This window comes from Bombina bombina, chromosome 8 (genome assembly GCF_027579735.1).
Source record: "Bombina bombina isolate aBomBom1 chromosome 8, aBomBom1.pri, whole genome shotgun sequence".
Taxonomy (NCBI): domain Eukaryota; kingdom Metazoa; phylum Chordata; class Amphibia; order Anura; family Bombinatoridae; genus Bombina; species Bombina bombina.
In genome coordinates this window covers 191522045-191548231 of record NC_069506.1, presented here as the reverse complement: position 1 = coordinate 191548231, position 26187 = coordinate 191522045, and the positions used below count along the sequence as shown (strand labels likewise).

General features: G+C 44.1%; 1 protein-coding gene across 1 annotated transcript in view; it reads right to left on the bottom strand.

Moving 5' to 3' along the window:
- The window catches only part of PNKP (polynucleotide kinase 3'-phosphatase), a 127821-nt gene extending 102328 nt beyond the window's left edge, over positions 1–25493 (bottom strand). Inside the window, exon 1 of the mRNA XM_053690799.1 lies at positions 25391–25493. The gene's annotated coding sequence lies outside the window, so the exon portion shown is untranslated. The remainder of the gene's footprint in view (positions 1–25390) is intronic.
- Between the last annotated feature and the right edge of the window lie 694 nt (positions 25494–26187).

Genomic DNA, 26187 nt, shown 5'->3' with positions numbered 1-26187 from the left:
ATCCACCTTTTACAAACGTGATTCTTGAAAGGAGGTAGTAAACGAAAGCTTATATAAATTGCCTAAATGTATTAACCCAAACCTCCCTGGGACAATGTGAAACAAGCACAATTGTTAGACATATTTTACAGCAAAAGGCAGTTAAATAAAAAATGAATGTATATTGCAATAATTAAACATTTTATACGTTGTTAAAATGTCAACTTTTATGGTCCTTAAAAAAAAATTGTAATGATTGTATACTCCTAGACACATTATAGACTGGAAATACAAATATGAAGGGTGTAAATGCATTATAACATGGATAGCACAGAACAGAACAGGAGGTATGTGGTGTAAATATTCCACAGATCTTACAATCTAATTAGGAATGGGAAAGCCTCATCACATGAAGATGCCTATGTGCCAGAGGGAACTACTTTAACATGAGAGCTATGCGTGTCCTTGAGATATACTCAAAGCAACATGTTCCAGGCACATAACCTAATATGACTTTATCCTTAAAGGGACACTAAACCCAAATTTTGTCTTTCATGATTCAGATAGAGCATGCAATTCTAAACAACTTTCAAATTTACTGCTATTATCAATTTTTATTTGTTTTGCTATCTTTATTTAAAAAGCAAGAATGTGATGCATTGGAGCCGGCCCATTTTTTGTTGAGAACCTAGGTTATGCTTGCTTATTGGTGGGTAAATGTAACCCTCAAATAAGCAAGCACTATCCATGGGGCTGAACCTAAAATGGGCTGGCTGCTAAGATTAACATTCCTGCTTTTAAAATAAAGATAGCAAGAGAACGAGGAAAAATTGATAATAGGAGTAAATTAGAAAGTTGCTTAAAATTTCATGCTCTATGTGAATCATGAAAGAAAAAAATTGTGTTCAGTGTCCCTTTAATGTCGTTCCGTGGCTGAAGGGAAGAAGGGGAGATGGATTTAAATGCTATAAAAGAAAGGGCTTAAGATACACTCAAGGCAACATGTTCCTGGCATGTGGAGCTCTAACCCAATATGGCTTTGCCAATAAACCTAGAAAATAATGTTATATAATTCTGCACATAGTGCAGAATTATATAAAATTATATTAGTGCTAGCATTTTGTAACATAATATTGCCACTGGAATTTTTATTAAAAAAAAGAGGGTTTTTCAGACTTGCCCTCTGTGCTCTACTGAGCAGGTCTGGTTTTCCCTCTGAGCGCATCTGGGCAGCTGTCTAGTCACAGCCCTGCCCGATCGCGCCATTACACTCAATGTAGCTCGCTCCCGCTGTCAGACAGACTCAATAGGATTGAGATCGCATTCTGTTGGCTGATTGGAACAGCCAATAGAATGCAAGCTCAATCCTATTGGCTAATTGGATCAGCCAATAGGATTGAACTTCAATCCTATTGGCTGATTGCATCAGCCAACAGGATTTTTTCTACCTTAATTCCGATTGGCTGATAGAATTCTATCAGCCAATCGGAATCTAAGGGACGCCATCTTGGATGATGTCACTTAAAGGTACCTTCATTCTGTTTTAGTCGTCGGAAGAAGAGGATGCTCCGCCTCGGATGTCTTGAAGATGGAGCTGATCCGAGACGGCTGGATGAAGACTTCTGCCCGTCTGGAGGACCATTTCTGCCCGGCTTCGATGAAGACTTCTCCCGGCTTTGTTGAGGACTTCGGCCCGGCTTGGATGAAAACTTCTCCCGGTAAGTCGATCTTCAGGGGGTTAGTGTTTTTTAGGTTTTTTTTAAGGGTGTATTGGGTGGGTTTTATTTTTTAGATTAGGGTTTGGGCAGCAAAAGAGCTAACTGCCCTTTTAAGGGCAATGTCCATCCAAATACCCTTTTCAGGGCAATGGGGAGCTTAGGTTTTTTAGACAGTATTTTATTTGGGGGTTGGTTGTGTGGGTGGTGGGTTTTACTGTTGGGGGGGTTGTTTGTATTTTTTTTTACAGGTAAAAGAGCCGATTACTTTGGGGCAATGCCCCGCAAAAGGCCCTTTTAAGGGCTATTGGTAGTTTAGTCTAGTGTTTTTTTTTATTTTGGGAGGGCTTTTTTATTTTAATAGGGCTATTAGATTAGGTGTAATTAGTTTAAATTTCTGTAATTTGTTTATTATTTTCTGTAATTTAGTGTTTGTTTTTTCTTTAGCTAATTTAATTTAATTTAGTTAATTTATTTAATTATAGTGTACTGTTAGGTGTTAGTGTAACTTAGTTTTGGTTTTATTTTACAGGTACTTTTGTATTTATTTTAGCTAGGTAGTTATTAAATAGTTATTAACTATTTAATAACTATTCTACCTAGTTAAAATAAACACAAACTTGCCTGTAAAATAAAAATAAATTCTAAGCTAGCTACAATGTAACTAATAGTTATATTGTAGCTAGCTTAGGGTTTATTTTACAGGTATTTAGTTTTAAATAGGAATAATTTAGTTAATGTTAGTAATATTTATTTAGACTTATTTAAATTATATTTAAGTTAGGGGGTGTTAGGTTTAGGGTTAGACTTAGGTTTAGGGGTTAATAACTTTATTATAGTGGCGGCGACGTTGGGGGTGGCAGATTAGGGGTTAATAAATGTAGGTAGGTGGCGGCGATATTAGGGATGACAGATTTGGGGTTAATAATATTTAACTAATGTTTGCGAGGCGGGAGTGCGGCGGTTTAGGGGTTAATATGTTTATTATAGTGGTGGCGGTGGTGGCGGCGGCGGCGTTGGGGGCGACAGATTGGGATTAATTAATGTAGGTAGGTGGCAGCGGCGTTGGGGGCGACAGATTAGGGGTTAATACACATAATGTAGGTGGCGGCGATGTTGGGGGCAGCAGATTAGGGGTTAATACATATAATGTAGGTGGCGGCGGTGTCCGGAGCGGCAGATTAGGGGTTAATACATATAATGCAGGTGTCGGCGATGTCGGGGGCAGCAGATTAGGGGTTAATAAGTGTAAGATTAGGGGTGTTTAGACTTGGGGTTCATGTTAGGTGTAGACATAACTTTTATTTCCCCATAGGAATCAATAGGGCTGCGTTAAGGAGTTTTACGCTGCTTTTTTGCAGGTGTTAGACTTTTTTTCAGATGGCTCTCCCCGTTGATTCCTATGGGGAAATCGTGCACGAGCACATTACACCAGCTCACTGCTGACTTAAGCAGCGCTGGTATTGGAGTGCGGTAATGAGCAAAATTTTGCTCAACGCTCACTTCTTGCCTTTTGACGACGGGTTTCTGAAAAATCGTAATACCAGCGCTGCATGTAAGTGAGCGGTAAGCAAAAACTGCTCGTTAGCACCACACAGCCTCTAACGCAAAACTCGTAATCTAGGTGATATTTTGTAATTATTTAAAGTTATCATTTTGCTACCAAATTTCCATGTTTTATGTTTGCACATACCACTAGAGAAGCCTCTTCTTGAGTATGCCCCAGTCAGCTGAGGACAAATATAAATGAGGTATTGCCTTAAAAACTGTGTAGCATGCTGCAGGGTCATGGTTCATAAGCATGTAGTATGCATTACAGTTTCACTGAGGCAGCAGAAGAAAACTGTCACTGATACCGGGCAGCAAGGGTTAAACGCCTACCCCCCTACAACCTCACCCCTGTTGTTTCTCAGTGGTTTTGGGCTCCTCAGAGCAACCACAATCTCTGGAAGCTTTTTGTTTGCTTTTTGTTGGCTTGTTTTTGTGTTCTAAACTTGTTAAGAGAAGAGCTGGTCTATGACCGGGAAAAGACTCCTAGGCTGTCCGGGCTCCTGGAACTCCCGGTCGGCCGCCTCACAGCGGACACCCGCCTAACCCGCTTCACCGGGATCACCCCGAAACCGCCACCCCTGTGTCCTGGGATTCTGTGGGATTGTCCAGGGTCTTATCAAGATGAGCTGTGTGTATAAAAGGAGTGTGGGTTTCAATAAAATCAGTTCCTGTTTCACCTGAATGCTAGTATGTCTAGTTATTTGGGTGGGCTCCAGCTAAAATCACTTTCCTGGGCTACATAGCAGCCTGTTCCAGGCAGAGGAAGGACCCTCAGGCAGAGCTACCCAGATTGGGTAGCTGGAGTCTGCCACAGGGTGGGACCCTGAATACTGGTGCTGTCGGGCATCAGGGGTGGCTACAGCGAGAAGTGCAGTGGCGGTTGGCGTTGTATGACACCCGGCCACCAGAGGAGGTCATCACCAAGATCATCTCGGATGTTACCCAGCTCAAGTTAGCAGAACTCCATCAGTCCATAGGAGGGGCTCCATCAGCCCATGGAGTGCAGGCTCTCCGACTGCCCCAGCTACCCCATGGGGCCTTCCGAGCCTACAAGGAAGAGGAGGAGGATATTGATTGTTATCTACAGGTCTTTGAGAGCCAATGCGAACTACAGGGGGAAGCCTATGCCGATAGATTGTCTGTCCTGATCGGTAAATTGTCAGGGCGGGATTTGGTAGCTTTCCACTCTACCCCTTCGGAGGACCAAAAGGATGATAACAAAGTGAAAGAGTGTATCGTTGCCCGATATGGGCTCACACCGGAGGCCCACCGGCAGAAATGCTGGGCACTAAGGAAGCAGGACGGACAGCCTTTCACAGAATGGACCCACCAATTCACCCGGCCGATGGCTTTCTGGCTAGCCGGCTGCAAGGCCACCACTGGGGCCGAAGTGGCACAGCTTTTCCTACTATAACCATGTTCCAGTCGAGATTAAAGAATGGGTCCATGACTGTCGGCCCACCACAGCAGACCAGGCGGCCGTCCTGGCAGATCAGTACGCAGACGCCCGCCGCCAAGTTCGCTCTGCCCCGCAATCGACTCCCCGCCCAGCTTCGGTTGTAGTGCAACTCCCAGTGGCTACCAATAAGCCCCCGGGCCGCCCGGCCTTTGTCCCTCCAGCCGGAGTCAGGGACTAACGGGGATGTTTCTCCAGTGGGCACCCCGGCCACCTCAGGCGGGAATGCCCGAGTCGGGCCCGACAGCAGCCGGCAGCCCAGCCAAGACACCCCCAGCCAACAGCCTGGGTGGGCGCTCCAGCCCTGACCTACTCAGCCGCTGCCCACTATGCTTATGCACCGGCATCGGCTGACTACCTTGAATGGGCTGAAGAGACGGTTGGCACTCTACAAGAAGCCCACCTTGTGTCCACAGACAACCGTCAGCACCACTGCCAGACCGTTTGGGTCAATGGAAAGGCGGCCCAGTGACCACCCGCAGGCAAGCTCAGCGTCAAGCCAACACACCGCAGCTGGGGACCCAGGTAAGACCCCCCACTCTGACTCCTCTCCTTCCCCGACGCCATACCCTCATTCCCCAACGCCAAACCCCAGTCCCTGCCCTCCTTCCCGACCAACTATCCTGGGCCTCCCCCTCTGAATCCGCCCTAGAGACCCTGAGCGACCCGACCCTTGCCCCCTTCCGAGACCGAGTAGGGACTGATCCCCAGGGCCCCAGGGAGGAATGGTTCCAATGGGAAAACGGCCTGTTGTATCGGGTCTCCCGGAGAAAGAAAGGACCAGTGCCCAAACGCCAGCTGGTGGTACCAAAACAATATCGGTCCGACCTGCTGCAAATAGGGCACGATATCCCCTTGGCCGGGCATTTAGGCAACTCCGGAACACACTGCTGCCTTACTCAGGTCTTTTTCTGGCCCAGAATCACGAGAGAAATTAGGGAATATTGTAGGACCTGCGTGGTGTGTTAGAAGGCAGGGAAGACCGGGGACCATACGAAAGCCCCCCTTAACCCTCTCCCCGTTATTGACAAACCCTTTAGCAGAATCGCTGTGGATATAGTAGGGCCCCTACCTCGACCCAGTCCCTTCGGGAAAAATACATACTCACGGTAGTAGACTATGCCACTAGGCATCCAGAGACAATACCTCTGGCAAATATCCAGGTGGAGACAGTGGCAAGTAATTTGCTCCTTATATTCACCAGGGTAGGCTTCCCCCGAGAAATCGTCACTGACCAGGGGACCCAGTTTACAGCGGAGGTCACCCAAAAGTTATGGGAACTGTGTGGGATAAAACCCCTGTACAGTGCCCCATATCACCCCCAGACCAATGGGCTTTGTGAGCGGTTTAACGGGACACTGAAGCATTTGCTTCGGACGTTCTCGGCCACTCACAAAGACTGGGGAAAATTCCTGCCACACCTCCTATTTGCCTACAGAGAGGTGCCCCAGGAATCCACCGGGTTTTCACCCTTTGAGCTGCTGTATGGCCGTAAAATAAGGGGGCCCCTAGACTTGTTGAAAGCCCACTGGGAGGGATCAGCCGGGGAGGAAGGACCCTCCATTGTGGAGTACGTCCTGAAGTTCAGGGATCAGCTGAAGGACCTCACTGCCATGGTGCGGGAGAACCTTCAGGGCGCTCAAAGTAGAAAGAAACGGTGGTATGACCGTAACGCTTGTAGCCAAATTCTCACAGTAGGGCAGAGGGTTCTAGCCTTGAAGCCTGTCAAAACGGACAAGTTACAGGCTTCCTGGCAAGGGCCCTACCGGGTGGTGGAACGATTGAATAACACCACCTACCTTGTAGCAAAATGCTCCGATGACCGGGTCCAATGGACCTTTCATGTGAACATGCTCAAGGAGTATGTAGAGACCCCAAGACATAGCCACTATCTGTGCTCCGGCTGTGGAAGACTTGGAGAGCCTTCCCATGCTAGAACTCCCCGGGCCGGATGAGACCCCTCAAGGAGTAGCCAACATAATCCTGGATGAGAGGTTAGTGGCTGGACAGAGACAGCAGGTCCGGCATTTACTAGAGGACCGCCAGGAGATGTTCTCCAATGTCCCTGGGTACACCATAGCGGCTGTGAACCGAGTGGAAACCCCGGGACAAGCTCCCCTGAGGCAGGCAGCTTACAGAGTACCTGAAGCTGTCAGAGAGAGTATGCACCGGGAGCTCCGGGGAATGTTGGACCTCGGTGTTGTTGAACCGTCCCACAGTCCCTAGGCCTCCCCGGTGGTGCTGGTCCCCAAAAAAGATGGTACTACCCGGTTCTGCATTGACTACCGTAAGCTCAATGACAGAACCACAACCGACACCTACCCCGCGTCGATGACTTCTTAGGTAGAATCGCCAGGGGTCACTTCCTAACTACCCTTGACCTCTGCAAGGGGTATTGGCAGATCCCACTAGACCCTGAATCCGTTCCAAAGTCCGCCTTCATCACCCAATTTGGCCCCTACCAGTTTAAGGTCATGCCGTTTGGAATGAAGAACGCTCCAGCCAACTTTTCAGAGGATGGTGGATCGCCTGCTGGATGGCCTCCAAGACTATGCCTGTGCCTACTTGGATGACATTGCAAACTGGCCCACTCCTCGAACCAAGACCCAGGTCTTAGCTTTCCTAGGAACCGCCGGCTATTACCGAAGGTTCGTCCCCAATTATAGCACCCTCGCCAAACCCCTGAATGACCTGAATCGTAAAAGACTGCCCCGACAGGTACTGTGGTCCCCAGAATGTGAAAACGCCTTTCAGAGCCTCAAGTCTGCCTTGATCTCTGCCCCCGTCCTGGCCGCGTCTAACCCCACCAAACGTTTTTGTGTCCACACAGATGCCTCCATGTTCGGGTTGGGAGCAGTGCTAAGCCAGGTAGACAAAGAAGGGCAAGACCACCCCGTAACCTACATCAGTAGGAAGCTGCTGCCCAGGGAGGTAGGCTACGCGGTGGTGGAGAAGGAATGCCTGGCACTTGTATGGGCCCTCAAGAAATTGCAACCATACCTATATGGAAGGCCTTTAACTGTCCTCACCGATCACAACCACCTGGTGTGACTTAACCAACTGACGTGAGATAATGAACGTTTACTAAGATGGAGTTTAGCCCTGCAGCCCTTTAACTTTGACGTTCAGTATAGGCCGGGAAAGAGCAATGGGAATGCTGATGGACTTTAACGGCAGACTGAAATAGAATGCTCATCTGACAGCCCCAAGTAGACCGTGTGGATCTAGCCAGGTCTGCCGAACTGGAAGGGGGGAGTTGTCACGGATACCGGGCTGCAAGGGTTAAACCCCTACCCCCCTACAACCTCAACCATGTTGTTTCTCAGTGGTTTTGGGCTCCTCAGAGCAACCACAATCTCTGGAAGCTTTTTGTTTGCTTTTTGTTGGCTTGTTTTTGTGTTCTAAACTTGTTAAGATAAGAGCTGGTCTATGACCGAGAAAACACTCCTAGGCTGGCTGGGCTCCTGGAACTCCCGGTCGGCCGCCTCACAATGGAAACCCGCCTAACGCCTCTCAGGCTGGCCGGGCTCCTGGAACTCCCGGTCGGCCACAGGACACCCGCTAACTTTACCCCTGGTCACTTCAGCAGACCTTTGCCCCAGATCTCCGCTCTTTTGGGGATTGGTAGCCCCTAGGGAGGACAAGAGCTGGGGGAATTATCGGAGGGGAGCTCCTTTGGGAACCAAGGGTTTAGGACACCCCTAACCCCCTAACTTCAACGGACTGTAACTCCGGTCCCCAGTAATGAATCATGCTGATGGACGGTGGCATCTGGGGACCGAGAGCTTTAAAATTATACATTGAAACTCCACCAGGATCACCCCGAAACCGCCACCCCTGTGTCCTGGGATTCTGTGGGACTTTGGCTGCTATGGAGGTGCCGGTCCGTCTGGAGGGGCGGGAAAATTGTGGGATTGTTCAGGGTCTTATCAAGATGAGCTGTGTGTATAAAAGGAGTGTGTATTTTCAATAAAATCAGTTCCTGTTTCACCTGAATGCTAGTATGTCTAGTTATTTGTGTGGGATCCAGCTAAAATCACTTTCCTGGGCTACATAGCAGCCTGTTCCAGGCAGAGGAAGGACCCTCAGGCAGAGCTACCCAGTCTGGATAGCTGGAGTCTGCCACAGGGTGAGACCCTGAATACTGGTTCTGTCGGGCATCAGGGGTGGCTACAGGCTGTGGTCACTTGCCAGCTACATAGCTGCAGTCGGCAGGGAGGAAGCAGGACCCATTTGGCGGAGCTACCCAGTCGGGGTAGCCGGGGTATCCGTCACATTGGCTGGCAGCGGTGGGATGCTTCCAACTTCCTGGGACATTCAAACCACCAGCTAGAAGTAATCTTGAATGGAGACTCGAGGAAAGACTGCGGGTACCAGGAGCAGAACGACCCCCACCAGAGAAATGCTGGGAGAGGACCAGGTGGCCGGTGGGTCGGATGATGACCAGGGCAATGAGCCATCCGTTACAGCGCCAAGTTCAGCACCAAGTACAGTATCCACCCCGGGACGTCCACGTCTGATATACTGCAGGAAGTGCAGTGGCGGTTGGCGTTGTATGACACCCGGCCACCAAAGGAGGTCATCACCAAGATCATCTCGGATGTTACCCAGCTCAAGTTAGCGGAACTCGACCAGTTCATAGGAGGGGCTCCATCAGCCCACTGAGTGCAGGCTCCCCGACTGCCCAAGCTACCCCATGGGGCCTTCCGAGCCTACAAGGAAGAGGAGGAGGATATTGACTGTTATCTACAGGTCTTTGAGACCCAATGCGAAGTGCAGGGGGTAGCCTATGCCAATAGACTGTCTGTCCTGATCGGTAAATTGTCAGGGCGTGCTTTGGTAGCTTTCCACGCTACCCCTTTGGAGGACCAAAAGGATTACAAACACACTCCTGTACCAGATCTCCAAGAGACAGAAGGGTCAGGTGCCTAAACAACAGCTAGTTGTACCGGAAAAATTCCAGTCCTATCTGCTACGAATAGGATATGGCATTCCCCTAGCCGGGCACATAGGAAAGACCCAAACCCATCACCGCCTAGATCAGATGTATTACTGGCCCGGAATCGGAGCAGAAATTAAGGAATATTGTAGAACGTGTGAAGTATGCCAGAAGGTAGGGAAAACCAGCGACCACAAGAAAGCTCCCCTGCACCCCCTCCCCATTATTGACAAACCCTTCAGCAGAGTTGCTGTGGATATAGTAGGTCCATTAGCTTGACCCAGTCCCTCCGGAAAGAAATATATTCTCTCAGTGGTGGACTATGCCACCCGGTACCCGGAGGCAATCCCTCTGACCAATATCCAGGCGGAACCATTGCAGATGTCTTGCTCCGGATACTCACCAGGGTAGGCTTCCCCCGGGAAATGATCTCCGATCAGGAAACACAGTTCAATGCGGACATTTCTAGGCAGCTATAAAAACTGTGCGGCATGAAACCCCTGCACAGCACGCTATATCACCCCCAAACTAATGGGTTATGCGAGAGGTTTAATGGAACCTTACAGCAGATGCTGAGGACCTTCTCCGCCACCCACAAAGATTGGGAAAGATTCTTGCCGCACCTCCTCTTTGGCTACGCACACTGATAGTGGGACAGAAGGAGCTTGCCCTGAGGCCTATCAAAACAGACAAGTTACAGGCTGCCTGGCAAGGCACTTCCCGGGTAGTAGAGCAGATTAATGACACCACCTACCTAGTAGCCAAATGCTCAGATGGCAGGAACCAGAGAACCTTCCATGTGAATATGCTGAAGGCATACTCTGGGCGAGCCCAAGATGTGGCCGCGATATGTGCCCCGGCTGTTAAAGACTCAGAGAGTCTCCCCATGCCGGAGCTTCCCCTTCACAACAAAACTCCCCAGGGAATAGCTGATATCGCCCTAGAGAGGTTAGCGGCTGCCCAGAGGCAGCAAGTCCAGCACTTACTAGAAGGCCGGCAAGAGATGTTCTCTAACGTCCCCGGCTATACAACAGCGGCCATACACCGAGTAGAGACTCCAGGACAGACCCCCCTGAGGCAGGCCGCTTACAGAGTAGCCGTCAGAGACAGTATGCACCGGGAGCTCCAGAGAATGTTGGACCTCAGTGTTGAACTGTCCAACAGTTCCTGGGCCTCCCCAGTGGTACTGGTATCCAAGAAAGATGGCACTACCCGGTTCTGCATTGAATACTGTAAGCTCAATGACAGAACCACCACCAACGCCTACCCCATGCCCCGAGTTGATGACCTCCTGGACAGAATTGCTCAAGGTAATTTCCTGACCACTCTTGACCTCTGCAAGGGATACTGGCAGATCCCTCTAGACCCTGAGTCAGCCCCCAAGTCTGCCTTCATCACCCCTTTCAGCCTCTACCAGTTCACGGTAATGCCATTTTGGATAAAAAAAGCTCCAGCCACCTTCCAGAGAATGGTGAATCGCCTCCAGGACTATGCCTGCCCATATCTGGACGACATCGCCATCTTTAGCGACACCTGGGAGGACCATTTGGTTGACCTAGGCGTCGTCCTAGATCGCCTCAGGGCCGTCGGGCTCACTCTGAAGCCTGACAAATGCACTATAGGACGCTCGGAGGTCTAGTACCTGGGCCACCGAGTGGGCTGTGGGCAGCAGCGGCCAGAGCCGGCAAAAGTTGAGACAGTGGCAAACTTGCCCACCCCTCAAAACAAGACCCAAGTCTTAGCATTCCTAGGAACCGCCGGTTATTATCGATGGTTCGTCCCTAATTACAGTACCTTGGCAAAACCCCTTACCGACCTGAGCCTTAAAAGACTGCCCCGATAGGTCCTGTGGTCCCCAGAATGCGAGACTGTGTGGCGGTGGAAAACGAATGCCTTGCCCTGGTATGGGCCCTCAAGAAACTGCAACCGTACCTATATGGAAGGCCTTTCACTGTCCTCACAGACCACAACCCTCTGGTGTGGCTGAACCGAGTATCAGGAGATAATGGACGCTTGCTAAGGTGGAGTTTAGCTCTGCAGCCCTTCAACTTCAACGTTTAATACAAGCCAGGAAAAAGCAATGGGAATGCTGATGGACTTTCCCAGCAGACTGAGAGTGCTCCTCGGACAGCCCCAAGTAGACCCATGTGGATCTAGCCAGTTCTGCCAAACTGGAAGGGGGGGAGTTGTCACGGGCACCGGGCTGCAAGGGTTAAACCCCTACCCCCCTACTACCTCACCCCTGTTGTTTCTCAGCGGACTTGGGCTCCTCAGACCAACCATGATCTCTAGGAATCTTTGTGTGCTTGTTTTTTAGTTCCTACTTTGTCAGAGAGTAGGCTGGCCAGGCTCCTGCAACTCCCGGCCAGCCGCCTCACAAAAGACACCCACCTAAACCCTCTCAGGCTGGCCGGGCTCCTGGAACAAGAACGGATACAGTGATGAGCTTATCAGCAGCAGCAGTTGCACAGCTAGATTGAGAGACTACAGCTGCTAATTGGATCACCAGCTGCACTGCGTCTCGACTCCTGCAACCTCCTCCTAACTGGATAAATTAACCGATTATGTCTACTTCACTTTGTGCTAAATGCCCCCACCAGGCTAATCCACTTCATCTACACTGATCCTTGTCATGGCACCAGGCTGCAAGGGTTAAACCCCTACCCCCCTACTACCTCACCCCTGTTGCAATCTCTAGGAATCTTTGTGTGCTTGTTTTTGTGTTCCTACTTTGTCAGAGAAGAGCTGGTCTCTGACCTAAAAAACCCTCCTCTTAGGCTGGCCGGCTCCCGGAACTACTGGTCAGCTGCCTCACAACGGACACCTGCCTAACCCCTCTCAGGCTGGCTGGGCTCCTGGAACTCCCAGTCAGCCACAGAACAGCAGGACACCTACTAACTTTGCCCCTGGTCGCCCCAGCGGCTCTTTGCCCCAGAGCTCTGCTCTTTTGGGGATGGGCAGCCCCTAGGGAGGACAAGGGGTGGTGGAATTGCCGGAGGGGAGATACTTGTGGAACTGGGGGTTTTGGACACCCCTACCCTCCAATCTTTACCGGGCTGTAACTCCGGTCCCCCAGTAACGGATCACGCCGCTTTTTGGACTGTGGCATCTGGGGACTGAGAAATGCCGCCGCTCCCCCGGGATCACCCCGAAACCACCTCCCCTGGGTACTGGTACTCTGTGGTACTGAGGCTGCTATGGAGGCGCCAGCCTGTCTGGAGGGGCAGGAATGGCGGGAAAATTGTGAGATTGTCCTTTGTCTTATCAAGATGAGTTCCTGTATAAATGTTGTGTGTTTGTCCTAATAAAGTGTTATTCTTTGCTACACCTAAATGCTAGTTGTCTAGTTATTTGGGTAGAGATTGCTGAAATCACTCTCTCTCCGCTACATAGCAGCTAATTCCAGGTGTTGGAAGATCTTTTTGGTGGAGCTACCCAGTCGGGGTAGCAGGGGATCCGTTACAATCCTCTATGCCTGTCTCTACCCTAGCTCCATCATCCTCAGGGATTAAATTTAAAATTGTAACCCTCACCTGCAAAGATCAATGGAGCATCCAATACCTCTTAACTGACCTCTTTATACTTCCCTAGCCACCTCCTTTGCTCTGCTCTGAATCTATCCCTATAATGACCAAGGCCAAAATACGTAGACATAGCCAATTTACCAAGCTGAGAAGATGAGAAGTGTGAGTGTTTTTCCGGTGATACTGTAGAGTGTGGATATTGCTGAAAAGGTGCTTTGGGCTTATATCACAAATAAGCTGCTGTGAACACCTGCTTGAGGAAACAGCGTGGTTAGCGATGAGAAACGTGTAGCGTGTTATACTGATAACATTTATTTATTTTATCTGTAAATTGTTTTTAATACTTTTATTATAAAATTATTTGATGCACTGGAGTCTACGTTCCTTCATTGATTGCCAAAAGAGTTTGGAGCAGAAAACGACCTTGGTTCTAATGTGCGCTGGGCCACTACAATATACCCAGCATGCTGCAATTGCACTATAGTGTGCTTTACACTTTGTGAGTATCCATTTGTTGGGAACAGAAAGTGGGTTTAATTTAACTTACTCACCTGCACTAGGAGTCGCCCTCTTTATTTTTCCTACTTTCCAGATTGCAGAAAATAATATTTTCCAGGAGGAGCTGCCCTTGCATTGGTGCACAGTCAACTGGGACACTGCAGAGTTCCCAGACCGTTTACCTGGGCATTACCTTTGCCTCTATAAATTGTGAGTATAATTAGTTTTGATGAGAATTACCCTATTACATACTGGCTACACTAGGAGGCGCCCTTTCTCTTCTTTTTATTTCTACTGATGCATAACATATCATTTGGTAAATTACTCCCAGGATACTACAAAATTAGAGGCTCTGTTATTCTTCAGATATTTTTTATCATATTTAACGGACACATTTTAAAAAAAAAAAAACATGTTGGTTACATACAAGAGAGAAAAAGAACATAAGACAATGGTTGAAAGGTTTTGCTATCTAATTTTTTGTGGCTCAGAACATTGCGATCTACTGACCTATTTCATAGAAATTCATTTATTTCTTTGTAATTTTTCAGGATTCTGATATTTTCAGAGCAAGAGATTATTTAAACTAAAACATTGCTAATTTATACAGTTGATACATTATTACAGTTTTCTGCTGTTGTGTATAAAGTAATCTATTATTCTGTCTTTTTTTTTTAAACAACTGCGTGATCTCAACAAGTGTTCCTATAGCTATTATTATTATCAGAGGACTGGCAGAAAAAAAATATTAAAAAAAGAGGAAAAATATTTTTCTTCAAAACATACCTAGTTCACCCTTTGTGTGATCTGCTTGTGACTATGTTGGTCTTCAGTGGCAGCATGCAGGAGAGCTGTTTCATCACATAAAGTAGAACCAGCATTTCCAATCCCCAAAGGGCAAAGTGCAAGGAGTGCCCAGCCCCTCCCAACCACATCAACTCCTTCGTGGGAGCTCCATATAGTGTGTCAGTGCTGGTCTGTGTATCAGAGAGCTGCTAATAATTGAAGAAAGCTCTGATTGTATAGTATAGTATAGTATGTGAGCAATACCGTGAGAAAATGGCTGATTTAAAAGGGGCATGAACCAGCATTTTCTTTCATGATTCAGATAGAGCATTTTTCCAAATTTACTTCCATTATAAAACTTACTTTGTTCTCATTGTATTAGTTATTGAAGAGAATACCTAAGTAGGCAGCATGCACATATCTGGAGAACTATATGGAAAAAGTTTTGCAGAAATGGTTTGAACACTAGATGGCAGCAGAGTTGGCACAATGTATAACAGTTAAAAACATTCTTGCAAAATGTGCTCTAGACATGCCATGCTCCTTAGCCTATCAACCTGCTTTTCAACAAAGGAGTCAAAGAGAACAAATACATTTGATAATAGAAGTAAACTGTAAACTTTTTAAAAATGGTACACTTTCTCTGAATTATGAAAGAAAAAATCCCTTTAAGCCATTGATTGTTCAAAAAACATTCAGGGCGATCACATGATTAAATCACTGTTGTGCAAGATACTCATAAGCTATTTAAGCACTTAATTACCTGGAACATTTGTAATTGTCAATTACCCTATATGTGAAGCTGATCAGCAGCAAACATGAAAGTGTGGGAAGATAGATCAAGATGCCTTCATCTGGCAACACAACCTGCTGAGAACCATAGTTCCCAGACACGATTAAAATAGAATCAGAATGGCTGCGAAGTGCAATTGCAGCCTAAAAATAAACTAGCAAAACATAGGCCACTACGGTGGTAAATCAGGGCTCACATTTATAGGTGCCAGGTCTATGAGATTTAATTAAGCAAAATACTACTTTTATAAAGACTAGAACCTATGTCTCCTGCACTGTTTAAACTTGGCATTACAAAATGGAAAACTACAAAAGAGACTAATGTAGTCACAAAGAATAGTAGACTTGTCCATCAGATACAAAGATTTGTTTGTACAGTGTACAAAAAAAATAAAATATATATATTTTAATTAATCAGTTTTTTGCTACCAACATTTAAACACTATGAGAAGAAGGATTAGGACATAGAGAAGGAACAACAATTTCCTGATTAATATTTCAATCCGAAACTACTTTAGGAAGAAAACCAAACTTAGTACGAAGAACCGCCTTATCGGCATGAAATATAAGGTAAGGCGGATCGAACTGCAAAGCCGAGAGTTCCGAGACTCTCAGAGCAGAAGAAATAGCAAAAAGAAACAAAACCTTGCAAGACAACAACTTAATGTCTATGGAATGCATAGGCTCAAACAGAGCCTGCTGCAAATTCTAAGATCAAGGTTAAGGCTCCAAGGAGCCATGGACTTAAATACAGGCCTGATTCTGACCAAGGCCTGACAAATGGATTGCACATCTGCCAGACACTTATGTAGCAAAACAGATACGGCAGAAATCTGACCCTTCAGGGTACTGACCGACGAACCCTTCTCCAGACCTTCCTGGAGAAAAGACAAAATCATAGGAATCCTGACCCTACTCCAAGAGTAGCCCTTGGATTCACACCAAAAAATATATTTACGCCATATTTTATGGTAAATCTTCCTAGTTACAGGCTTGCGAACCTGGATCATGGTCTCAATGACCGACTCAGAAAGCTCACGCTTAGAGAGAACTAAGCGTTCAATCTCCAAGCAGTCAGCTTCAGAGAAACAAGATTTGGATGAAGGAAGGGACCCTGAAGTAGAAGGTCCTCCCTCAGAGGCAGTCTCCAAGGTGGAAGGAAGACATTTCCACTAGGTCTGCATAACAAATCTGGCGAGGCCATGCAGGAGCTATTAGAATCACTGACGCCCTCTCCTGTTTGATACGAGCAATGACTCGTGGAAGGACAACAAACGGAGGAAACGGGTTTGCCAATCTGAACTCCCAAGGGACCGCCAGAGCATCTATCAGAGCGGCATGTGGATCCCTTGATCTCAAACTGTAATTCGGAAGCTTGGCATTCTGCCGAGACGCCATCAGATCCAGCTCCAGCATCCCCCATCTGAGGGTCAAGCTGGAGAACACCTCCGGATGGAACTCCCACTCCCCGGGATGAAAAGTCTGTCTGCTCAGAAAATCCGCTTCCCAGTTGTCCACTCCTGGAATGTGGATGGCAGATAAACAGCAATTGTGAGCTTCCGCCCACTGAATAATCCGAGCCACCTCTTTCATGGCTAAGGAACTCTGAGTTCCTGCTTGGTAATTGATGTAAGCCACTGAGGTTATGTTGTCTGACTGGAACCTGATAAACCGGGCTAAGGAGAACTGAGGCCCGGTCATCAGAACATTGAAGATCGCTCTCAACTCCAAGATGTTTATGGGGAGAGCCGACTCCTCCCGAGTCCCTGCGCCTTTAATGAGTCCCAGACTGCTCCCCAGCCCAGCAGGCTGGCGTCCGTGGTTACAATCACCCAGGAAGATCTCTGAAAGCATGTTCCCTGAGAAAGACGTTCCTGGGAAAGCCACCATGAGAGAGAGTCTCTCGTCGGCAGATCTAGATCTATCCTCTGAGACAGATCTGCATTCTGAAATTACTAAAGAAACAAAAATTACTCTAACAGCCTTTCGGTCTATTCTTCTTATCTTGTGGCAGAAAATACGCTTTACCACCCGTAATATCGGAAATAATTTTTGCCAGACCAGGACCAAACAAGGTCTTACCCTTGTAAGGAATTGCCAAAAGCTTGGACTTAGATGAAACATCCGCTGACCAAGATTTCAGTCATAATGCTCTGTGCGCTAAAACAGCGAAACCAGATATTTTGGCTCCCAACTTAATTACCTGCAATGAAGCATCAGTAATAAAGGAATTGGCTAACTTAAGAGCCTTAATCCTGTCTTGGATCTCTTCCAAGGGAGTCTCTACCTGAAGGAACTCAGACAATGCGTCAAACCAATAGGCTGCTGCACTTGTCACAGTAGCTATACACACCCGCAGACTGCCATTGGAGATCTTGATGGACATACATCATTTTTAAATAAGCCTCCAGCTTTTTATCCATTAGATCTTTAAAGGAGCAGCTATCCTCAATAGGAATAGTAGTTCTCTTAGCCAAAGTAGAAATCACACCTTCCACTTTGGGCACCGTTTGCCACAGCTACTTAACGGAGTCTGCCACGGGAAACATCTTTTTAAAGACCGGAGACGGTGAAAAAGGGATCCCGGGTCTCTTCCATTCCTGTGCAATAATTTCCGTAGCACAGTCTGGAACAGGGAACACCTCCACACTGAGGAAGGAACATCAAAGTACTTATTAAGTTTACTAGATTTCCTAGGGTTGACAACGACAGGAGTATCGGAGTCGTCCAAGGTAGCCAAAACCTCCTTTAACAAGACACAGAGGTGTTCAAGCTTAAATCTGAAGGATATAACTTTAGCATCAGATGAGGGAATTACACTGTCTAAATCTGAGATTTCACCCTCAGAGGCTACCGATGTATCTTCCTCATCAGACTTATGAGAAAGAACAACTTGTGCAGCCTCAGAAACCATTCTATCTGAATCTCTAAATTTCCTCTTGCATTTTCCCTGTAGCATGGGAATAGCAGCCAATGCTGCAGAAGATACCTGGGCAGCAATTTCTGCTTTCAAATAAACTCCTCCCAGAGATTCAGAGGAACTACAGGGTACTGCCTGTGACACCGTTAAAGCTTGGGACGATGGAGGAGACTGCTGCGGCATTGCCTGAACAGCATCATCCTGAGAGAGTGGTGGCTCAGAGGCAAAAATACTACTATCTTTATGTAATAGAGTCATCTCTATGCAAGAGGAACAGAAAGGCAGGGGAGGTTCAAACTGGCTATCTAAGCAAAGCTTGCAATGAGCTATAGGGGAAATTTCCCGATCCATATTGAACTACAACATTTTTATTAATCCAAATTTTATTAAAAATCACTGTCCCTTTAAAAATTTGTGCTCCCCAGTGACACTCTGTGTACTCCTAACTTCAATCAGGAGGCGTAAACACTAATACACAATTTAGTGAAAAAGAACAGGAAAGTGCCTTGTCAAATTAACAATACAAGGAAACAACCGTAATACATCAAAGCCCTTTACACGTCAGCGTATAGCCAAGGCGCCTACCTGCCTCCTTAGACTAACGGAGTCGCACTGCTAAGAGCTAGTACCAACACAGCCGCTCCGGTCTCTGCCGACAAGAAAATCACGTGACACGTGATCTCACAGATGCGCCACAACCCAGAAGCGCGCTTAAAAGAAACCGCTTCACAAACAGATCCACCTTCACTAACGTCTGTTGATTGACAGGGCAGAGCAAATCGGCCATAAGCGAGGAGGGCAAGTCAGCACGGTCTGACCCTCGCAGCTGGTCTAAGTATGTATTGAGGAATTGCGCTCCCCATATAACTACCGTTAAATAACCCCTGACCCACCAAATGGGAATAAACTTATACACTGAATTCCCTGCTCTTGTCAGACCAAGCGCCTGCACAATGCCAAAAAAAACCTGAGCTCAGGATTGTTGTCCCCATATCCATGCAACTTGAAATTAACCCTTTAGTGCCAGTAACTCTCTCAAAAGATAAAATATGGCACTTACCTGCACCTCTAGCTGTCTGACAGGAAGACAGCTCATCCGGCATGAGAGGAAGCCACTCCTCAAAGAGACCTGTGGGGGGGGGGGGGGGGGGGAAGGGACAGAGTAAACCTACTCTGGCTTTCTACAAAGGGGCAGCAACATGTTAGGAAAACACAGTGAGGCCCACCCCACAAGTTCCTAACTGCTTAAAAGCCACCACTGCCCTACTGAAGAGACTAATTTGGAGTACGGCTAAACCCATCTTGAAAGGAAATATTAGAGCAAACCTACTCTGACTTTCAAAATAATAAAATCTTGATTGAAGTAAAATAAATTAAATCTTCTTCAGACACCAAAACTTCACCTCCTTCTTGCACCGAAAGCAAAGAGAATGACTGGGGTTTGTGGGAAGGGGAGTGATACTTAACAGCTTGGCTGTGGTGCTCTTTGCCTCCTTCTGCTGGCCAGGAATGATATTCCCAACAGTAATTGAGGACGCCGTGGACTCACCATATCTTAGGAAAGAAAAAAAGTATAATTTTTACATAGATTTTAGTAAATAATATTGAAAATGACCAGACTATAGAGTCAAAATTCATATATATTTTTAAGAGAGGGACTACTAGAAAATAAACTTTATTAGGGATCTCTAGAAATGCCAGATTTGTTTTTGTATTGTGCATACAATGTTACATTCCCAAATAAATCCAAATGTATTTTTTTTTACTTTATTTTTTAAAACATATGCTTTCTAGTACTGCTCCAAGACAAGATTGAGGGATTTCAAGAACCTCTCCCCCATCCAGCTACCAGTGCATCCTGGTTCAGCCCCTTTGTGACATCACCACCTGCGTACCTGGTGACATCACCGGAACTTCCATTAGAGCCTTGGAGTGCCACCCACTAGGACACCAATGATCCCTGGCCTGTAGTGTGGGGGATATCTGAAAACAGTGTTTGATTGGTAATCCCTCTTCATGACGAAAAGGGCTTGTCATGCGCCTACCGGCTGCAATGTGCATGGCTCGTCATGCACATTAAAATGATTAAAAACCAAAAACTACAAGCTAGAACAAAGCCTTTACTAACTGATCCATACCACATCTCAAGACAGCAATTTTTACTTGACTAAAAATGATCCTATCTCCATTAAAAAAGAAAACTAAAATTATAAGAGACTTTTTAATTTTAACATTCAACATTTTGCTAACGAGGGCACCTATAGAAGTGATTAAGGTGTCTTTGGAAAGTTCTTTAAACTCTTTCAGAGGAGATATTACTTGCCCATAATATATGAAAAAAAGTATTTGTAAGCAGTTGTAATCAATATTTTGGCAGTCTTTTTCTCAAAAACGGGTCTTTTAATTTAAAAAAATAATAATAATAATGTTGTATATATATACACTATTACTCATGAACTGTACCAGATTTTAAGATGGGACGCCAAAGGGATGATTAGTTATTTTAGGTTCAGTAAAACAGGAAGTCCCATTTATAGTAATTTCGTTCTAACTTGTATGTCACATCACAAATTTAAGTTCTGTTGTGATCTTTGTAGGATGAAGATTTCTACACAGCAACTTGAAGTGATTTGAAGAGATATAAGGATTTAATAACCATTGCTATATGTGCAAGTGACGAAGAAATTAGTATATGTTCTAGTACCTATTGTAATCCGTTAAACAGTAAAGGGCAGGGTAGTGTAAGAAAGAATCTTAGATCTGTTACATCATGGATGAGAGAACTTTGCCCAGAGTTGTATGAAAATGCTATGACCCTTAGTTACAGAGTAGTGTATAGTTAGACAAGTTTAAACATGTTCTGAATTGCATGTGACATTACATATTTTAGCATTTTCATGTAACTCTGGGAAAAGTTATCTCATCAATGATGCAACAGATCTAAGATTCTTTCTTACATTAATTACCATGTTAACAAAATCAATAACATATTGATTACAATGGCTTACAAATACTTTTTCCTTATACAGGCAATTAATTATTTTATCTGAAAGAGCTTCAAGACCTTTCCAAAGACACCTAAATCACTTATATAGGTGCCCTGGTTAATGAAATATTGAATGTTAAAGGGACATGAAACCTTAATTTCATCTGAGCCTATTTAGGTATTATTTTGAACAAAGTATACAAAGAGAGCTAAACAAATTAGATATTAGAAATAAAATGGAAAGTTATCTGAATCAAGAAAAAAAAAATTGGTTTCATGTCCCTTTAAAAGGGACAGTTTACACCAGAATTTTAATTGCTTAAAAAAATAGATAATCCCTTTATTACCCATTTCCCAGTTTTGCATAACCAACACAGTTATATTAATACACTTTTTACCTCTGTGATTACCTTGTATCTAAGTCTGCCTCCTTATTTCAGTTCTTTTGACAGATCTGCATTTTAGCCAATTAGTGCTGACCCCTAGGTAACTCCACGGGCATGAGCATAATGTTATCTATATGGCACACATGAACTAACGTCCACTAGTTGTGAAAAATGTCAACATGCATTCAGATAAGAGGCGGCCTTTAAGGGATAAGAAAATAGCATATGAGTCTACCTAGGTTTAGCTTTCAACTAAGAATACCAAGAGAGTAAAGCAAAATTAATGATAAAAGTAAATTGGAAAGTAGTTTAAACTTACATGCCCTATCTGAATCATGAAAGTTTATTTTTGTCTAGAATGTCCCTTAAACAAGATGGTAAAAATTGCAAATGTTGCACCCCTATAACTTTGTAACTACAGAAGATATGGACCTGCAATTTTGCATAGGTTCATAGTTACTACAGGTGGCCCTTTCAGTATACCAAATAAATAAAAAAATAATAGAATATGAGGTTGAAAACCTTGTTGATTTTACATGGAATGACCTTTTGCAGAGGTTAAGCACATTGGGGTTTATAATAATCCTTTAGAAAAGCAAGCAAGAAAATGATTTATCTATAAAAATTGAAAACAATACTGTAATTAGATAACATTTTCTTAAAGGAACATGAAACCCAACATTTTTCTTTCATGGTTCAGACAGAGCATACAATTTTACACAACGTTCCAATTAACTTAGATGAGAGAAGGGAAAGAGGTGACATGATATAAACATTTAAACATATGAAGGGACTTAAAGTGATGGTGAACTCTCCCTTTTATAAAAACAGATGTTAGTGATATTTTTGATTGTGTTTCATTCATCAGTTGTAACAAAGATGCGCTGTAACTTACTTTTTAATATAGATTAAAAATTCAAATACTCAGCGCTCGGCCGCCCACTTCAAAAGTCAGATTTTTTGTGAGCTAAAGGTTTGAATTGTTCTCCAATCAGCGCTATAGCTATAACGAAAGGAGTTGAAAGTATCTGCCACAAAAAAAGAAATATCAAAATATGGGATCGCAATCTTAAATTAGAGGGTGGCAGAGTCGAGAAAAATGTGAGGAAGCATTTTTCTTTACAGATTGGGTGGTGGATTAATGGAATAACTTCCAAAAGATGTGTTAAACACTGGGACTGTAAACAAATTAAAAAATGCTTGGGACATGCATAATGCTATCTTAAGAAAACAGTAACATGTAATATGGGTAGACTTGATGGGCCTTTTGGTTCTTATTTACAATCAAATTCTATGTTTCTATGACCTGCTAAATTTGCTTAGTTCTCTTGGTATCCTTTGCTGAAAAGCATACCAAGGTAGGCTCAGGAGCTAGCTGCTGATTGGTGGCTGCATATATATGTCTTTTGTCATTGGGTTACCAATGTGTTCAGCTAGCATCCAGTACTGCATTGCTGCCCCTTCAATAAAGGATACCAAGAGAATGAAGAAAAACTGATAAGGTAAATTGGAAAGTTGTTTAAAAATGTGTGCTATATCTGATTTATAAAATAAATAAATTGGATTTCATGGCCCTTTAAAGATTGTGATGAACCCCAGTTATGTGCAAGCAACAGTGCAATAGTGAAATGATCTAACACATTAAGATTTTTTTTTTACACTTTTATATCTGTTTAAATTATTCAGAATCACTGTTGTTAAAATCTAATAATTACATTTTGGGAGATGGTTGGAATAGCGAGGAAGGTAGGACTTCAGGCCTAAATCACGACAGTCTTACAGTTACCTACTGTAAAGGTATTGAAAATAAAAGATGGTAATTGCAATAACTATCTACAAAAGTGTTAGGCAAACAATACAGCTAATTAATTCCAGGATTTCCGGGACATATATAAGGCTATCTTGTAGACCAAATCTACACTTTATACTATAATACATGCACGCTAGAGGAGCCTTCTGGTTTTTATCTGCTGTCAAAAAGCCATGTTTCTATCCTCTAACAGTTTAGTCAGTTTCTGAACAGCATAATTACCAATCTCAAACCAGATTACGGCAGGCGAGCGTGGTTGACATTGTGTAAGTTAAAGGATCACTCAATGCAGTAGAATTGCATAATTAACAAGTGCATTATAAAAAAAGACAATAATTTAACACCTAGGGGCCAATTTATCAATGTCTGTCTGACATGATACGCTGTCGACATTTAATATTGCACAAGCAGTTCTCCATAACTGCTTGTGCAATGCCGCCCCATGCAAATTTGCCCGCTAGCAAGGGGTGTCAATCAGCCCAATCATATATGATCGGGCGGATTGCAGACTGCAGCCTCAGAGGACCGGCGAAACAGCCCCAATCTTTGAATTTCAAAAAAGCAGTAACATTTGTAAGTTAAAAAAAAAGATTTTTTTCCCCTCCCATTTTCCAGCCACCTGTACCACGAGACAGACATCAGCCAATCACAGACTAGTATATGTATACCCTGTGAGCTTGTGCACATGCTCAGTAGGATCTTCTTGTTCCAAAGAAAATGTGTATGTAAAAATGTGATAATGCCTTAAAATGCATGCTCTTTCTGAATAATAAAAGTTTATTTTGACTTGACTTTGTTTATTTGTGTGTTTAGCTAGATTTTGCTGTGATATATTCTAATTGGGTTGTCTTTTTTTTAATTTCAGGCAGCCTTTCTAATTGCTTTAAATGGCATAATAACTAACTGTGTAAAAAAATTGTTATCGGGCATGCAGTGTGTGAAACCCCTGCTTATTCAATCGCAGATGGTGAGCTAATCAGGAGTATATATGTGCATATCCTTCCATCATTGCCAGCAAGGGGGTACATGAAGTGTGCAACTGTGTTTTACACTTTTGCAGGGATTAAACATAGTATGAGAAAGTAATTTCATTGTTGGTTTGGGTTAATCAATGCAAAGTATAACGCAGATCCTCAGCTCCAGTTAAAGGGATAGAAAGGTCAAAATTGATATGTGCAGAAGTACATTTAAATTTGAAATACAGGTATACCTCACTTTACAGCACTTCGCTAATACAGCGCTTTGTGGAGCTGTAGTTCAACCTCCAAGGATTTTGAAACAGTGCTTTAATCATCGTGAGATTGCGAGAAAAGTGACTGGCACCATTTTGTTAAGCTTAGTTCACTCTGTTTACAGCATTACAGTGCAATCTGTGTCTGTGCTATAGTCTGGCAAATTTTACTACAGTAATTGTAAGTTTTTTACAGGTACAGTATGGTATACCTGTATATTATTTTTTTTTCCATTAGCAAAAATGCTTCTTGTAAACACACATATCCTGTTAAGGCCCCAGGCACTAGTATTCTAACTCCTTTCTTGCTCAGAGACCTGGTGGTGGTGTTTATTGCTTCTGAAGATGTTATACAAGCTACTACTGACTTCCTAAGAAGGTGTATTGTTGGTGCACAGGATATGTGCATATACCATTGAAAACCAGTAATAGCTGTTACTATTAGCATTTTTGCTAATAGAAGTATATTTAAAAAATGATTATATTTCGAATTGAAATGCACCAATGCAGATACCATTTTTGACCGACCCCTTTGGATACAACAACATTGTATTACCGGATTATGTTAAAAGTATGGTTTACTTAGAGAGAATATATAACCTAGTTACACCTGCCATTTTGTATATAAAACTGTAGATACTTAGAATTTGCTTTTTACTTAATGAATTAAAATTCCCATAATACAACGTGCACCCGGTCCTCTACGGGTTCTATTTAAAACAAACAAACAAACATTAAGGTGATATGAATTATGTTTTAACACGGTAAGACAACCATACAACTTTACACTAAATATCACATAAAACTATTACTGCACCTTATTTCCGCAACCATACGGCACCGATGTGTTACGTTCTTTATGTCCCGTCAGCTTAGCCTACAAAGTTCCGGATTTTCTGGTTCCCCTGGCAAATAATAATGTTTCGCTACTTTCGTTAGTAAAGGTTTCCACAATTACAGTACAAGTGCGGTTTACGACACATTTAAAAGAAATGCAATTTATTACTTGACTACATGCAGCAGGAATCTTTATAATTCAATACAAATATGACGTTGCTTAGTTACAAAATTATAGGAAGACGAGAGGAGCAAGTATGTTATACTCGGTACTTCACAGCTAGCACTAGTTTTCCCTAAATAGGCTAAAGTTAGCTTTACCAATTATTGTTAGAATGCTTCAAATTATTAATCTAGAATGTTATCAGATGTTTACATGAATATGAGAACAATATTTATAATTTCATAATAGAATTTAAATGTATTAGCTCATGTGAGATTATGAGAAAGTGCTATGCTAATCATAATAGAAAAAAATTATTAGGGATACTGTCTTGACTGTGTCCAGTATTTTAGCTTGCTGTCCAGTAAAATATACACAAAAATATTGCACACTGAAATGAATGTGTGTTATTGGGATGATTGGCTGCAATGCTAAACACTATCACTAGATGTCATTATACTTTTTACACACATTCATGGTAACGACGTATGTCCCTATAAAATTTATTTTTTTATACGTTTGATAGTAGACAAATAATCAGGGGTACAGCCATAATTGCAACTTGTGCAGCTTGTACCCTCATATGCCTGCATATTAATTGAAGTCTTTTGTAG